This window comes from Glandiceps talaboti, chromosome 1 (assembly GCF_964340395.1).
Source record: "Glandiceps talaboti chromosome 1, keGlaTala1.1, whole genome shotgun sequence".
NCBI lineage: Eukaryota > Metazoa > Hemichordata > Enteropneusta > Spengelidae > Glandiceps > Glandiceps talaboti.
Window position 1 is genome coordinate 22,726,689 of NC_135549.1, and position 12,249 is coordinate 22,738,937.

Consider the following 12,249-nt stretch of genomic DNA (forward strand, 5'->3'; position numbering starts at 1 on the left):
GTATGTGTTGCCGTTTTCATCATGACGTTTTCCCCTGTGGACATGACAGTAGAGTTTTGGTCTTAGATATGCTTCTAATCTAATCCGCATTATTCTGGGTGGTTTGAAACAGTTTGATAGATGGCTATCCACACCATACCTAATTTGAACCATGTAAAGAACATTACAAGTGTTTGCCAAATAATATGAGGTTTGTGTATGTGTCATCATCATAATATTGGAATAATGAATCCAGTCAGCCCTTAGACAAGATTGTTAAAATTGATATTGCCAGCAAATTTTGAAATTAAATTCTCCACATGAAAGATTTTCTCCATGTCCAGGGGAGTTCTAGTTTTCAAATGAAAGTTTCTAACGATAAGACATGATACTGCAACCATTCATAAACTTTCTCTAGTTTGATTTTTAAATGAAACTTCTAAATGATAAGATCCAAATATTATAACCGTAAGCTTTTTACGGAATTTTTCTTAAAGAAAGTTTGAAATGATTAGGCCCAAATCTTGCAACCGTAAGCTCTTTGTTGAATGTTTCTAAACAAAAATTCCAAACACCAAGACTCACATTTTGAAACTAAGACTTAAGTTTTACGGAATAATTTTAAATGATTTAAGGCGCTGGTGGCAATACCCGAATAGTGCAACATTATAGTACCACAAAGCTATAGTATATGGTGTAAATATTTAGAATGCGGTGATATAGTTTATTTGGAGTAGTTTGCAAGACTGTACATGAACAGCTGGTGAAGTGTGTCCAATAAAACTGTTTGCACCTTAAACATCAAATGATGATAAAATAGCTTTAGACCCACCCAATACAATGGGATATATGTTGGTATTACAAATTGAAGTAATTCATTATGACAATTAAACTAAACGACATTATTAGCCTAGTATCCAGTCATGTGGTGACTGTTGGCTTTCACCCGTCTCCTACCATGCCTGGCCTTCCGCTGGCAGCCATTTATTCGAACCAAAAAATTATATTATGATTTCCACAAGCAACGATTAAATAAGGTAATTCTGTTTACATCGTATAGCTCAAGCCTCAACGTGGTTTGAAATCACGTGGTGATGCTATCATCTCACAGTGGGAAAAGTTTAAAAACCTAATAAGAATTTGCTCCTGATTTTGGGCCGAAGCTTCATTAAAGTAAACAACTGCTAGTTAAAGGCAAGGCAGGCATAAACCCAAAATCCCCATATGACTGGCTTCTCGCTAGCATTGTCATATTATGGTGAATAATACTATAGTCATAATTAATTACTTCAATTTAATACCAACATTATCAGCTCTGTAATGGTCTAAAGCTAATTTATCATCATTTGATGTTTGAGGACATGTAAATATTTCAAGCACCTTACCAATGTAAACACACATTGTCATGACATAGAACCTCTAGGGTACATTTTGTGTAAATTCCATACTTGAAATGCAACCAGGCTTGTGCTTGATATAATAATTCAATAGCATCCAGGGGTGCATGTGCTTCAACAATTTTTATAACATTGATAAAAACATTGCCATGTAGCATTTCAAAGTTTATCACAAGTTTTAGTATTTAATTCACTTCTATAACATTGTCATTGACTCTACAAAACTTTTATGCCCAGATATCTTTCTGAAGGTTTAGTAGCTTTGACACTGTGACATTTCCTAAATTGACAAGCAAGGTATTCTATTGATTACAGTTTTCGCTATTTACTTCTCTGGTTTCTTGAAAGTGTTCTCCTTGAAAGTTAATGATCATGCGAGGATTTTAAACCCTTGTGGAGGAAATCTTTGAAAACCATGGAAAACTTCAATTTGCTCTAAAGAAAGTCTCCATCGGTTTAATAAGTGTAATGTGATTTACTGGCCACAGAGTTTAAAATTTCCACTACATAACATATATACTTTCTGTTTTGTTCTGATTTAGTTAAATTGCAGTCCAAAGTTGAGATTTAATGCAAAAGTTTTTTTGTTTTTTTTTTAAATGTTAAGTAAAGAGTAAAATAAAGTACTTTCAGAAAATAACAACAGATGATAGTTAATTCCTGAAAAAAGGGCAACAGGTAACTGTAAATCCCTCGAAAATGACATGGAAAGTCCTGCAAATTTAAGCATACAATGTACATGCACATGTATGTACTCCTAACTTGTTGACATGTGAATATATATGCACTAGAGATTGACAATGGACTTGAAGTACATTTAAGTTAACAAACCAGTGGACACGATAGTGCAGTGATGATATGTATATCTAGTGTACAACAAGTCACCACTACAGTGTACCAATGTTGTCATTGTTTTTCTGAACTGAGGAAATTCATCTTCCAGTTTTGTTCAATGTTGAACAGTTAATTGGCTTTGTATTTCCAGACCATACACCTCACTTAAAGTTATTCGAAATCTGGAATAAAGGTTGCTTTCTGACAAGAACCCATGTGATCCAACCCTTAGAGTTCCTTCTGGGTTCCCAGGCCACATCTGCATATATGTAGACAAGTTAACTCATTTGCATAAGTCCAATTTTCACCTGGTCACCTCATATCTGGGTAAATTAATATTGATTTGACATTATGTATGAAATGGATGGATAAGCAAAAATAGGATTGGTTGTATTCAAGTTAAAGTTGAGTAGGTAAGATCCTACTATGTAGCAGAAAAACACCATTGGCCTAGGGAGTCTTTTTGCATGAAAAGTCTATGGCATCTTAACTAATAAAATGTCTATTGTGATCTGAGTTGTTATAGTAACTGTTAAGTTATTGATGTACAGAGTTTTTGACATGGCAGTATGGAATTGTCTCAACGGCTAATGCTGACCTTCAAGTACAATTGTCCTTGGCCATAGTTGTCCACAATAGGTTAATCTGACATTGATCTGTGACCTGAATTGTTCTGTATTGCCCCTATACATCAAACTAAACATAATCTTAGAGTGCAGTACATATGATATCTCTCACAGCAGTAGGCATGGTGAAAGATAATCAGCAGAAATGAGATTGATAAATACCACAGATGATGATGCTGCTTGACAAATTCCTTCCCTTGGCCTGTCAACAACACCCAGCACATTGTTTTGTAGGCAAGCAGGCCAGCCTACTGTGACTGCCTGTTGCTTTGCCCTATTGTGTGTGTGCTACTATTATATAGCTTATACCTACAAATACAATACTGTACAAGAACACTGACCTGAAAAGATTACAAAAATTGTCTCTTAAAAGCTTTAGAATCACAAACGTTTTGATTGAAGATTCTCTTTCTTCAGTGGAGGTTAGATAACTGAGTACAACAGATACTAACAATGAAAGGGACAATGTAGTGATAAGAAATGCAACTTTGAAAGATTTAAAGCATTTTGACCAATTCTTTTGTGTTACTTGATATGTAAATTAGGTTATTAATATGCAAAAAAAAAAATTAAAATCTTACCCATTCTTTTTGTATATATGCATACAAAGTCATGTAGTGGACATACATGTAGGGCTAGGAATTTGAGAGATGAATACATGGAATTAGGCTTAGAATTGTAGTATAAAACACGGAATAAGACCAGGAAAAACATCTGACAATGTTTAAACGTATTAAATGGATTGAGAATTCTGATGAATAAACAAATGGAATATGGAACAAAAAATTGTAAGGGATGAAGACATGGAATCATACTTGGAATACAGAGACACATATTGGAATTGAACAGAAATGTACAATGTATATGGAATTGAAGGCTGGAAGAAGAAAAGATATGTAAGTCATACATGGAATTCCGGCATATATGGAATTGAAAAGTGAAGAACATACATGGAATTGTACATGGAATCAGAGATGTATATGGAATTGAAGACTGGAACTTGTGGAAGAAGAAAAGACATGGAATTATACATAGACATCGGGGATATATGGAATTGAAGAATGGGGGAAGCTGGAAAATACATGGATTCATACACAGAATTCCAAATTATGTGGAATTGAAGAGTGGAGAAAATATATGGAATTGTGCATGGAATTGGAGATACATGGAATTAAAGAGTAAAAGATGAAAATCTAAGATATGCATTATGCACACGTATATGAAATGACACCACAAATTATAACAAAATATGACATATTGTTGCAATTATACCACATACTGTCAAAAACACTTAAAAGTACAATATCTGAAATATTTTGAAATATTGCAAGAGGCACTGAGGATAACAGCATGTTGATTAAAATTACTGAGATTGTCAGGCATTCAGTTATTCTGATTACAAGGCTTGGTAACCAAGTCATTCAGGTATTCAGATTACCAGGCCTAGATATGAAACTAAATACTGAGAACTGTACATGTTTGCTTTGTATGGTTGCATCTACAGAAAACAGCTGTTTGCTTCTGATATTCATACATACATGTACATCTGTATATATTTGCAAAATTGATGGTGGTTAGGGTTGGAGTTGGAAATGGGAATGGGGTGGATCCAGGGAGGATGGAATGGACCTTAAACCTAGTATATATATAACTAAGGGCATTATAAACTTGCAAGACTGTACATTGGTGAACTCAGTCCACTGGCTTTGTCAAATTGTCCTATATTTAGCTGTTGATAATTATTAATTAGGATACACATGTATGTGTTCAGAAAGACTGTCACAGTAGATAGTGTTATTTATTATGTAATCAATGGATTTCAGTGTCATTTTCAGAATACATAGCTATACAGCTAGCTACATTGGTTTGACAATCTGTTGAAGCCAGTACATGTAGTAGACTAAAAGGGAGTTTATAGTACACCAGATATTCCCTTAGCCTTTGATGTTGTAAAAGTTGCACATCCTGTTCACTCCAGTCTTTGGTGATGAGTCGAGAGCCAAGAACTACAATATAGTTTCACTTCATATTTGTATACATTGTTAAACAGTCAACTGGAATTGATGGATTCCTTGGTCAGCCTATCTGATGAAGGTAAACCTTATGGAGGGTATTAAATCATAAGATTACTGATTGTCTGCTTGATATGGTGATATTCCCTTCCTGATTAAGATGACCTGAACCAGTACATCTGCATTGATCTGGATATAAATCAACCTGTCATAATATTACACTCCACGGTGGGCACATAGACAGCCGAGTTCTTAGACCTAAATATTGTCATGAATTTATAATGGTATGCAAATGCCAAAGAGCTAATGGCATGATGACAAGACAACATTTTGATGAAAAACCCATGAAGCAGAGATAAATGGTGATAGCGAAATAACGTACAGGTTGTTATTGTGCAATGGTTGATGATGTAGAAGAGTGAGACACAACAGGAAAACAGTCTACACTGCACATGGGTGGATTAAATCCAATCTCTTCCTTGTCTATACCATTGCACTCATCCATGCATGTCATGCACCTTACATTATGTCAGGAGTTGATCTTACAGTTCATTTGGTGCATTCTGAAACTGTTGACTGTCATGTTATTGTTAAGACTGCTATTTTAAACCTGTAGATCCTACATGTAGTGTCTATGTTTAAACATATTATGTAAATACAGGTTGCAAACTTACACACCTTGTGCAAATGCTTTTAACTGTAATATGTTATACATGTTGTTTCCTTGCTTTGGAATCATATTTAGTGCATGTACATGTAGTAGTTCTGAATTCACAGTTGAAGAAGACTGTGTGATTTAGCCCAAATATACTCAAGGTTATTAAACTTATTTAGTCACTGGGTTTGGAAATACTACTGAAAACATATATATTGCATGTACCGGTATGTTATAGTTGAGGCTGCTATAAAGAGCAATGTTGAATTCAATGTCACAGCGATGAGAATTTCCAGACTCTGTGCATGTTGCTGACTTGTGTAATTTCAATCATACAGCCTATAAATCAGATGTCACTGGGTATCATCAAATATGAGATTACTATCTGTTGAACACATCAAGCCAATTACATATACGGTATTTGAAAGAGAGCTATATGATTTGTAATAAAATGAATGTCAATTGACACGTTCTGTTTCTCCTTCACTGATTCTATAGTATAATTGTCGGACTGCTTTTTGTCACAGCCTGAGTTCGTTTGCCACCCTATCAGTCCATTACCACAATTTTGTGTGTACTGGACAATGTTCTATAATGATGACAATTTTTTAGATTGATATGCACACTCTTGGAAAACTGAAAACTTTCTTTTATCTTTATACTCAAGTACAATAGAACAAACTTTCATTCTCCAATGATGTTTTTTCGGTTCCTGAAAGTAGCCATTAATTACATTTTTGAGAACAGCATCCCTTTTTTTACACACAGTGTAATGCAACTTGCAATTGATGCTACAAATGTACATTCTCATTACCTGCAATAGAATTCTACCACCTATAGGTGTGTCATAAAAATATTGACTTCAATTTCTTGGTCGACACCATAACTTCTGCTCCATGCGCTACATATGCATTACTATAGGCGTGTGTGAGAATAAGTTGACAGTCTTGTTCTATTTTGACCTTCTAGCATGAGGTAAAATGTTATTGCAGGTACCATAACCAAGAATTGTGTGCATTTCATCAGGGCATCGGTAAATTGGATTTGAGACATTTGAAAGTGATGATCAGTTTCAGTTAATCCACTGATAACTTTGTACTGAATATGATTCCCATCAGTGTATTCTTTTAGCTGATGTGATGTGTTCAACTTCATGTGATACCCAACAAAATTGCTGCTTCATTTAAATTAGGATTTAACGACCTCCTAGTGAAATATACACAGGTATGTTGTGTTCAGTGGACCCCATGAATAACATTGAGTGACAACTATGAAATTATCATCAATCCCATGAAATTGTCATATTACGAATGAATTGTCATCGTTGCTGTGAAATTGTCGTACTATGAATACCAAGAACCGGAAATGATTTTAAACTCATTTTGAAGTGTCCATTCTCATGTGCGAAGTAAAAGCCATAATGTTTGTAAAGAAGGGACGAACATATAATTCAATAATTTATTAACAACAATTTTATGATTATTCAATGAAAATGAAAGTTAATAGGAAAACTGGGACTCCCTCACCTGTTAGGTACTCTTATTTCAATACTACATGATGTTGATTTTTAATATGATAGTTCTCTTGCCATCACATATCTATAGGGTTGTTGATGGCCGAGTGGTTAAACCACTTGCCTCTTACTACTGCAGTCGGGGTTCGAACCCCATTCAGGGTTCGATTAGATTTACCACGCTGTAAGTAAGAAGAGTGTCGTTCAGTTTGACTCTACCAAATAACGCAGGTTTTCCCCGGGTACGCCGGTTTTCTACTGCATTAACTCCGAACCCATGAGGGATGGCCCTCACTGGACTTCTTGGGAGACAAGTATAAATAAAGATTATTATTATTTATTATTTATTAGAGTTTACGTACATGTACAACTATCAATATCCTGTTATTATCTGTTCAAAGGATGATGTGAAAATATTTATCTTTGTATAAAGCCCAATTTTAAATGCTGATTTGATATGTGGTACTTTCCGTTTATACCTAGAGGAATATAACATGTCACGAATCATTGTCTTTTAAAACCCAATTATCCAGACTTGACTGTTGATGCTGAGCACTGAGATAATGACAGCACTCACAGATGATGGTGCCACTTCAATGTCTTCTACATTTAGCCATCATTTTGTGAGGAAAGCTCAATTTTCAGTCCATTATCACAAATTGCTCTACATGAGGTCGATTCACACTAGTGTGTTTGTAGCTGAAGGTCAACACTAATCTCCGATCAATAGTTGAAGAGTGTTGTCTTCAGGAGACATTCTAAGTGGAGATAAAGCAATTATGATGAATGTACTTCTACATATGTACATGTGTACGTGTGGCTGAGACACTACAATGATAAAACAAAGTGACAAGACTCATTTTACCAAGTACAAACCAAGTTGTATATGTTCAAACAGAAAATTCAGGGTTTATACCCAGATAAAACAAAGTGACAAGATTCATTCTACCAAGTACAAGCCAAGTTGCAGGTGTTCAAACTGAAAATACAGGATTTATACCCAGATCTTTCTATGTTACAACAACCTGCATCTACATGTACATGTACATTGTATATCACCGACTCTGCAGATTGAAAATATGAGTCAAAATGTCCAAAACCACCATTATACCACACACTAACCAAGTTGTAGTATCACGACAACATGCAGCTATGTCACGATGATGCATGTTTACATCACTGGTTCTGCCGTTTTGTAGTTTTGGTTACAAGTGTTAGACTAGTAGTTTTGGTTACAAGTGTTAGACTAGTAGTTTTGGTTACAAGTGTTAGACTAGTAGTTTTGATTACAAGTGCTGTGGTTTTGGTTTATACAAAATGTAGTTTTGATATTACGATCTTGAGCATGTAAGCAATAAATAATGCCATAAAGAAAATTACAAATGTGCCAGATGTTCTGGAATAAACATGACATTGATATGACATCAATAGTTGTAAAACTGACAAAATAGTCTAACAATAAATATTAGATGAATATAAAAAAAATTGGTTATATTAGAAGAGAATAATTTTGATGAATTGTCTAGACATAAACAATGAGTACATTTGTACAAAAACATCATTACTATGTATGTTATTTATATCTAAAAGTTCACTAATTTGGGATTACAGTTTTCATAAAGGAAGATTAGAGAGACATGTATCATCAGACGGATTAGTTTCCCAATGACAAGTCTATATAAACCCTTACTTGGAGCATAGTAACCATTAAGTCACATTGTCACACATCAATATCAATCTTTCTATTTGTGAATGGTAGAATTTAGTGTAAACAAATCACAAAATGGTTATTTTGGGCTGATAAATTGGCAAATAATGACAGGATCTTACTTTAATCCCCAAATGTATGTGTTTCTTAAAGGTAGTAATTTCATTCAGTGATTAATCATGTGATGCATCCCTTCTAAACACACAAGAAAGTGATTTATGAATTTGCTGAAGTTCTCCAAAGGAAGACCAGGACTGATTTGCTATTGTGTACATCCTAGTAATCACTGGCTACATCCCTACTGGAGATTTGTCGTTGTGTGTACATTCCTGTAATAACTTGCTATACACTTCAGTAAGAACTCGCTAATAAAAAACACCTCAGTAAGAATTCGCTATACACCTTATAGTCGGGCATAACAATTACAGGAGTGCACACCAAAGATTGATGTTTTTAATGTTGATGAAACAATTATGTTGTGAGTTAGAACAGATTTACCCTTACAGTTCAATGTTTGAAACGGGATACATTGTACGTATACTTTGGTCTAGTTATCACTTAGTTAGGAATGGTAACAAATGACACTTTTAGCATACTTATGACAGGTGTTGAGATTTTGTACCCCATGAATATAGCCGTACTATGCACCATAAATGATTTGGGGACAAGTGAAGTAGACCAGGGACATGGCTCTCATCACTGGCAGCAAATAATCTGTATATCGCCTAGGCAAATGTTACAAAGATGTTATTTAGCATTAAACCCATCATACCAACTGAGATGTCCCTAGTGAGTTGGAGTAAATAATTACTTTTCATTTTGACACCAAATAATCTGTAAATGCCTCTAGAGGCAAATGTTAAAAAGATGTGTTTTATCATTCACCCAGTTATACCAACTGCTATGTCCCCTGTGAATTGGGATAAATATATGCAACCATAGTTGGACCTGTAAATATTTCAGTGTATGTCACACCCCAACATGCCCTATGTTTGATGATATATTGCATTTGCCTTCTAAGTTTGATTAACTTCTGATTTGACATCAAGTGTGGTCAGATGCTGTGATCTCTGGCCGGAAATTGGTAATCGCATTTAGTTGCTACACTTAGCAGTACATGGAGGTGACCCTTAACCTGTAATTTTAATCTTACATGTGGTGTAAAGTGACGATTGTACTTTGAGTTCATTGCCCAAGTGGAAAACTGTTGAGTGAGGACATGTTATAATTCTTCACCTCGGTTAACATCAGCCTGAAGGTTTAGAAGTCTGTTACCATGGCCACAAGGGATAGATAGAAATAATTTGCATATCGATCCTGTCCATACTGTATGGATAATGCCATTTGCAGCTGCCATATGGACCAATTTTCATTGTAATAGCTTAGGTCTTGTGATGAATTGTGTGGTTTTTACCACTAAGCTGTTTATTCAGTCAAGATGATTCAATTTTAGATATGATGAATAGGGTTACTCAAACATATGCAGATAATGCGATGATTTCTACAAGCAGATGTTCCAGCAACTGATTTGTTTGATGTGCAGACATGACTAGTTGTTCAACTCAATCTATTACCTTCGTTTTTGCTTTCTCAATTACTTGTTGTTTCTTTTTGCTTTTGCTTGTTTACGTGTATTTACATTTTGTATATATAGAATTAGTCATGTTTTTTATATGTTCTTCTTTTTGCCTTGGTCAACGCATCTGCATCTGACAGATTTTCAGGTATCATTACTACTATACTAGCAACACTCCAATCTTGCATGTACACATGTATGCATAGCCAATCAAAACTGGCTTTAAATACACTTAACTCAGGGGGGTGATTTCAGTGAACTGCAGTGTTAAAGATGTGTATTCATTATTTAAATGGAGCATTTGTTTTTTTGGGGGGACATTAGAGGTAATGAATATTGGTCAGATACATGTATGTTGGGGCAGTGACAAAGACCAAACATCATGTAACAACCAGATGTTAACTTAATTCCTTCCATAAGGGCATACCGGTACCCTGTAAAGTTTTGTTCCCACACAAATTGTCAGAATGCAGAATTCAAGTTATAACAGTCATGATGTAGCTTTAATTGCCAAATCAGTTATTGGAAGCATACATGTACAATGTACATACTAATGATATTGCCTAATTACCAAAAAATCTATATTGCAAATGAAGCATTTATAACTTAAGATAGCTACATCAACAAGTTTTAGAAGACAAATGCACTTTGTTATTAGCATAACAAAGATGTTTAGAAAGTTTCATTAGAATTGATGGTCATTTTTTTAGATATGTTCACAGACAGACAGACAGACAGACAGACAGACAGACAGACAGACAGAATACAGACTGAAGCATAACACAACCTTCCCCTGTGGAAGGTAAAAGGCCAATTCAACTTCAAGCAAAAGACAGATTGAAGTAAAAGTGAAGAGGTAGCTGACCCCGACATGGAATTCAATCAGGTTGTGTTGAACCTTTAAGCTGTACACTGCCTTGCATACACCAAGGAGTATTAGAATTGCTTGATGTAACTAACTACAGTAGTGTAAGACAGGTAGCAAGTGTGCATGTTTAGACTCTCAAGATAAGCAGGGGACAAAGATAAACAAGCAAACTAATGATCTGCAGGGCATTTGTAATATATACATGCAGTCATGTACTGTTGATATTCCTGGTGTGTTTAGGTTTGTCATCTTATCTCCCCTTGCTGACCACTATGGCTGATCTTGTGACCTTACCCTGCAGGCAAACCTCAATCACCAATTTGATCTACATGATGAAGTTAGGTCTTTCTTTTTAAACCTGAAACATAACTGTACATTTGTTATTAAATTGATTGCATATTGAGTACCAAAGTTAGCAACTCCCTTGTGGTTCATTTGTTATGTATTTATATGTGGATCACCAACTACAACCATTTGGCATTGTTACGGTTCATCATCATGTCAGATGAACTCAGCTGGAAAATTGTTTTGACTTTCTACTGATCATAGCATTTTGTGAGCACAGACGTGTACATGAACAAGTGATAAGTATTACAGAGAACAAAAAAAGAACTGCTTCTGAGTCAGTAATGTGTGAATCTTTGTGAAGAACCACTGACTGAAGAAGATTCTTTAAAGATTTGGTGTAGGAAATAAATACTAATATGCTACAAGAAACACTTATTACTGTACAGTATATCATGTTTTGTAGTGTGAGAGAGAGAGAGAGAGAGAGAGAGAGAGAGAGAGAGAGAGAGAGAGAGAGAGAGAGAGAGAGAGAGAGAGAGAGAGAGAGAGAGAGAGAGAGAGAGAGAGAGAGGGGGGGAGGGATGGAGGGAGGGAGAGAGAGTCTGTGTGTCTGTGTCTGTTTAAGGGCTATAATTAACTTTTATGACTTACAAATTACAATTATAGTGTTCAGTATTTAAAATCTGAATAATCTAGTAATTGCGATGATATGGTTCCGTCCATCCATCAGTCCATATGGGCATTCACCCTTACATCTCTGGCATGCACCAACTGATTACAACCAAACCTGGTA

At 35.2% G+C, this 12,249-nt stretch overlaps 1 protein-coding gene across 1 annotated transcript in view; it reads left to right on the plus strand.

Annotated features, from left to right (window-relative positions):
* Positions 1-12,249, plus strand: part of LOC144443089 (calcium/calmodulin-dependent protein kinase type 1D-like) — a 115,565-nt gene that overhangs the window by 40,741 nt on the left and 62,575 nt on the right. The gene's annotated exons all lie outside the window — the stretch shown is intronic.